The 6,020-nt window shown below is 39.9% G+C and overlaps 1 long non-coding RNA gene across 2 annotated transcripts; it reads left to right on the top strand.

Moving 5' to 3' along the window:
* Nucleotides 1–186: 186 nt before the first annotated feature.
* On the top strand, nt 187–4,989 carry LOC125774187 (uncharacterized). 2 transcript variants are annotated; one of them, XR_007420657.1, is made up of 3 exons: nt 187–595; nt 781–1,707; nt 3,064–4,989. It is a non-coding gene; the product is annotated as an uncharacterized LOC125774187 (long non-coding RNA). The 2 variants fall into 2 exon arrangements; XR_007420658.1 differs by having other exon boundaries at nt 189–595; nt 781–1,504.
* The last annotated feature ends 1,031 nt before the right edge of the window (nt 4,990–6,020 follow it).

Here is a 6,020-nt window from a genome sequence, read left to right as displayed (position 1 = left end):
GTTGATGATTTTGGTTGAAGTTAGTTGGAAACAACAGATTTCGATCGAAGTTAGTTGGAAACAACAGATTTCGGTTGAAGTTGATGATTTTGATCGAAGTTAGTTGGAAACAACAGATTTCGGTTGAAGTTGATGGTTTTGGTCGAAGTTAGTTGGAAACAACAGATTTCGGTTGAAGTTGATGATTTTCTTAGAAGTTTTTTGGAAACAACAGATTTCGGTTGAAGTTGATGATTTTGGTCGAAGTTAGTTGGAAACAACAGATTTCGGTTGAAGTTGATGATTTTGGTCGAAGTTAGTTGGAAACAACAGATTTCGGTTGAAGTTGATGATTTTGGTCGAAGTTAGTTGGAAACAACAGATTTCGGTTGAAGTTGATGATTTTGATCGAAGTTAGTTGGAAACAACAGATTTCGGTTGAAGTTGATGGTTTTGGTCGAAGTTGGTTGGAAACAACAGATTTCGATTGAAGTAGATGATTTTGATCGATGTTGATGATTTTAGTCGAAGTTGGTTGGAAACAACAGATTTCGGTTGAATTTGATGATTTTGGTCGATGTTGATGGTTTTTTTCGAAGTTGGTTTGAAACTACAGGTTTCGGTTGAAGTTGATGATTTTGGTCGAATTTGGTTTTAAACAACAGATTTCGGTTGAAGTTAATGATTTTGGTCGATGTTGATGGTTTTAGTCAAAGTTGGTTGTAAACAACAGATTTCGGTTGAAGTTGATGATTTTGGTCGATGTTAATGGTTTTGGTCGAAATTGGTTGTAAACAACAGATTTCGGTTGAAGTTGATGATTTTATTCGATGTTGATGGTTTTGGTCAAAGGTGGTTGGAAACAACAGATTTCGGTTGAAGTGGATGATTTTGGTCGATGTTGATGGTTTTGGTCGAAATTGGTTGGAAACAACAGATTTCGGTTGAAGTTGATGATTTTGGTCGATGTTGATGGTTTTGGTCGAAGTTGGTTTTAAACAACAGATTTCGGTTGAAGTTGATGATTTTGGTCGATGTGGATGGTTTTGGTCGAAATTGGTTGGAAACAACAGATTTCGGTTGAAGTTGATGATTTTGGTCGATGTTGATGGTTTTGGTCGAAGTTGGTTTTAAACAACAGATTTCGGTTGAAGTTGATGATTTTGGTCGATGTGGATGGTTTTGGTCGAAATTGGTTGGAAACAACAGATTTCGGTTGAAGTTGATGATTTTGGTCGATGTTGATGGTTTTGGTCGTAGTTGGTTAGAAACAACAGATTTCGGTTGAAGTTGATGATTTTGGTCGATGTTGATGGTTTTGGTCGAAGTTGGTTAGAAACAACAGATTTCGGTTGAAGTTGATGATTTTGGTCGATGTGGATGGTTTTGGTCGAAGTTGGTTTTAAACAACAGATTTCGGTTGAAGTTGATGATTTTGGTCGATGTGGATGGTTTTGGTCGAAGTTGGTTTGAAACAACAGATTTCGGTTGAAGTTGATGATTTTGGTCGATGTGGATGGTTTTGGTCGAAGTTGGTTTTAAACAACAGATTTCGGTTGAAGTTAATGATTTTGGTCGATGTTGATGGTTTTGGTCGAAGTTTTTTTAAACAACAGATTTCGGTTGAAGTTGATGATTTTGGTCGATGTTGAAGGTTTTGGTCGAAGTTGGTTGGAAACAACAGATTTCGGTGGAAGTGGATGATTTTGGTCGATGTTGATGGTTTCGGTCGAAGTTGGTTTTAAACAACAGATTTCGGTTGAAAGTTGATGATTTTGGTCGATGTTGATGGTTTTGGTCGAAGTTGGTTAGAAACAACAGATTTCGGTTGAAGTTGATGTTTTTGTCGATGTGGATGGTTTTGGTCGAAGTTGGTTTTAAACAACAGATTTCGGTTGAAGTTGATGATTTTGGTCGATGTTGATGGTTTTGGTCGAATTTGGTTTGAAACTACATTTCGGTTGAAGTTGATGATTTTGGTCGATGTTGATGGTTTTGGTCGAAGTTGGTTTTAAACAACAGATTTCGGTTGAAGTTGATGATTTTGGTCGATGTTGATGGTTTTGGTCGAAGTTGGTTGGAAACAACAGATTTCGGTTGAAGTTGATGATTTTGGTCGATGTTGATGGTTTTGGTCGAAGTTGGTTGAAAACAACAGATTTCGGTTGAAGTTGATGATTTTGGTCGATGTTGATGGTTTTGGTCGAAGTTGGTTTTAAACAACAGATTTCGGTTGAAGTTGATGATTTTGGTCGATGTTGATGGTTTTGGTCGAAGTTGGTTTTAAACAACAGATTTCGGTTGAAGTTGATGATTTTGGTCGATGTTGATGGTTTTGGTCGAAGTTGGTTGGAAACAACAGATTTCGGTTGAAGTTGATGATTTTGGTCGATGTTGATGGTTTTGGTCGAAGTTGGTTTTAAACTACAGATTTCGGTTGAAGTTGATGATTTTGGTCGATGTTGATGGTTTTGGTCGAAGTTGGTTTTAAACAACAGATTTCGGTTGAAGTTGATGATTTTGGTCGATGTTGATGGTTTTAGTCAAAGTTGGTTGGAAACAACAGATTTCGGTTGAAGTTGATGATTTTGGTCGATGTGGATGGTTTTGGTCGAAGTTGGTTGGAAACAACAGATTTCGGTTGAAGTTGATGATTTTGGTCGATGTTGATGGTTTTGGTCGAAGTTGGTTAGAAACAACAGATTTCGGTTGAAGTTGATGATTTTTGTCGATGTGGATGGTTTTGGTCGAAGTTGGTTTTAAACAACAGATTTCGGTTGAAGTTGATGATTTTGGTCGATGTTGATGGTTTTGGTCGAATTTGGTTTGAAACTACATTTCGGTTGAAGTTGATGATTTTGGTCGATGTTGATGGTTTTGGTCGAAGTTGGTTTTAAACAACAGATTTCGGTTGAAGTTGATGATTTTGGTCGATGTTGATGGTTTTGGTCGAAGTTGGTTGGAAACAACAGATTTCGGTTGAAGTTGATGATTTTGGTCGATGTTGATGGTTTTGGTCGAAGTTGGTTGAAAACAACAGATTTCGGTTGAAGTTGATGATTTTGGTCGATGTTGATGGTTTAGGTCGAAGTTGGTTTTAAACAACAGATTTCGGTTGAAGTTGATGATTTTGGTCGATGTTGATGGTTTTGGTCGAAGTTGGTTTTAAACAACAGATTTCGGTTGAAGTTGATGATTTTGGTCGATGTTGATGGTTTTGGTCGAAGTTGGTTGGAAACAACAGATTTCGGTTGAAGTTGATGATTTTGGTCGATGTTGATGGTTTTGGTCGAAGTTGGTTTTAAACTACAGATTTCGGTTGAAGTTGATGATTTTGGTCGATGTTGATGGTTTTGGTCGAAGTTGGTTTTAAACAACAGATTTCGGTTGAAGTTGATGATTTTGGTCGATGTTGATGGTTTTAGTCAAAGTTGGTTGGAAACAACAGATTTCGGTTGAAGTTGATGATTTTGGTCGATGTGGATGGTTTTGGTCGAAGTTGGTTGGAAACAACAGATTTCGGTTGAAGTTGATGATTTTGGTCGATGTTGATGGTTTTGGTCGAAATTGGTTGGAAACAACAGAATTCGGTTGAAGTTGATGATTTTGGTAGATGTTGATGGTTTTGGTCGAAGTTGGTTTTAAACAACAGATTTCGGTTGAAGTTGATGATTTTGGTCGATGTTGATGGTTTTGGTCGAAGTTGGTTGGAAACAACAGATTTCGGTTGAAGTTGATGATTTTGGTCGATGTTGATGGTTTTGGTCGAAGTTGGTTGGAAACAACAGATTTCGGTTGAAGTTGATGATTTTGGTCGATGTGGATGGTTTTGGTCGAAGTTGGTTTTAAACAACAGATTTCGGTTGAAGTTGATGATTTTGGTCGATGTTGATGGTTTCGGTCGAAGTTGGTTTTAAACAACAGATTTCGGTTGAAGTTGATGATTTTGGTCGATGTTGATGGTTTTGGTCGAAGTTGGTTTTAAACAACAGATTTCGGTTGAAGTTGATGATTTTGGTCGATGTTGATGGTTTTGGTCGAAGTTGGTTGAAAACAACAGATTTTGGTTGAAGTTGATGATTTTGGTCGATGTTGATGGTTTTGGTCAAAGTTGGTTTTAAACAACAGATTTCGGTTGAAGTTGATGATTTTGGTCGATGTTGATGGTTTTGGTCGAAGTTGGTTGGAAACAACAGAATTCGGTTGAAGTTGATGATTTTGGTAGATGTTGATGGTTTTGGTCGAAGTTGGTTTTAAACAACAGATTTCGGTTGAAGTTGATGATTTTGGTCGAGGTTGATGGTTTTGGTCGAAGTTGGTTTTAAACAACAGATTTCGGTTGAAGTTGATGATTTTGGTCGATGTTGATGGTTTTGGTCGAAGTTGGTTTTAAACAACAGATTTCGGTTGAAGTTGATGATTTTGGTCGATGTTGATGGTTTTGGTCGAAGTTGGTTTTAAACAACAGATTTCGGTTGAAGTTGATGATTTTGGTCGATGTTGATGGTTTCGGTCGAAGTTGGTTTTAAACAACAGATTTCGGTTGAAGTTGATGATTTTGGTCGATGTTGATGGTTTTGGTCGAAGTTGGTTGGAAACAACAGAATTCGGTTGAAGTTGATGATTTTGGTCGATGTGGATGGTTTTGGTCGAAGTTGGTTTTAAACAACAGATTTCGGTTGAAGTTGATGATTTTGGTCGATGTTGATGGTTTTGGTCGAAGTTGGTTTTAAACAACAGATTTCGGTTGAAGTTGATGATTTTGGTCGATGTTGATGGTTTTGGTCGAAGTTGGTTGGAAACAACAGATTTCGGTTGAAGTTGATGATTTTGGTCGATGTTGATGGTTTTGGTCGAAGTTGGTTTTAAACTACAGATTTCGGTTGAAGTTGATGATTTTGGTCGATGTTGATGGTTTTGGTCGAAGTTGGTTTTAAACAACAGATTTCGGTTGAAGTTGATGATTTTGGTCGATGTTGATGGTTTTGGTCGAAGTTGGTTGGAAACAACAGTGTTTTGTCACGGATAAACTGATTTATTCACTTAACTTAAACTTCTCCCTACGTGGTGTTGTTTTTTTGTGTTTTGGCTCGAAAGCCTGGGAGTCCCCTTGTTGCTGCGCGAGCCCAGAGTCTTCCTCGTTGCGGCTAAAACCAGAGAGCGTCTTCTTCGATGGGCCTAAAGCCAGAGAGCGTCTTCCTCGATGGGCCTAAAGCCAGAGAGCGTCTTCCTCGTTGGGGCCTAAAGCCAGAGAGCGTCTTCCTCGATGGGCCTAAAGCCAGAGAGCGTCTTCCTCGTTGGGGCCTAAAGCCAGAGAGCGTCTTCCTCGATGGGCCTAAAGCCAGAGAGCGTCTTCCTCGTTGGGCCTAAAGCCAGAGAGCGTCTTCCTCGTTGGGGCCTAAAGCCAGAGAGCGTCTTCCTCGATGGGCCTAAAGCCAGAGAGCGTCTTCCTCGTTGGGGCCTAAAGCCAGAGAGCGTCTTCCTCAATGGGCCTAAAGCCAGAGAGCGTCTTCCTCGTTGGGCCTAAAGCCAGAGAGCGTCTTCCTCGTTGGGCCTAAAGCCAGAGAGCGTCTTCCTCGTTGGGGCTAGCGGGCTGCTGAACCGGTGCTGCTGCTTCCACTTCAGACCGAACACTAATCTTCCTCGCCCCTCGCTCCTCCTTTTATACCACTTTTTGGATCACGTGCGCGCACTCGAGAACGACACGCTGGTGCACTCGAGAACGCTACGCTCGCGTAGCATAGTTGTGATATAATGATTTTTTGGACACAACATACCGGCCGCCTTGAAATACTTAGTTTTTCAACAGCTATTCGTTTCCACATTCTAAAGGGCAAATCTTGGATACTGCTCTTTTGAGGATGCCGCTTTTAATACGCAAAGTTGCCACACGGTTGACTCCATCCGATCCTGGATGTAATTGGATGATTCTAGCTAGTGGCCATTCCACAGCTGGCAAATTATCATCCTTCATGATTACGATGTCTCCAGTTTTTAATCGATGTTCGTTTCGCTTAGCTCGATGATTGATATTCAGCGTT

This window comes from Anopheles funestus, assembly GCF_943734845.2.
Source record: "Anopheles funestus chromosome X unlocalized genomic scaffold, idAnoFuneDA-416_04 X_unloc_9, whole genome shotgun sequence".
NCBI lineage: Eukaryota > Metazoa > Arthropoda > Insecta > Diptera > Culicidae > Anopheles > Anopheles funestus.
This window is presented reverse-complemented; position numbering and strand designations above follow the sequence as displayed.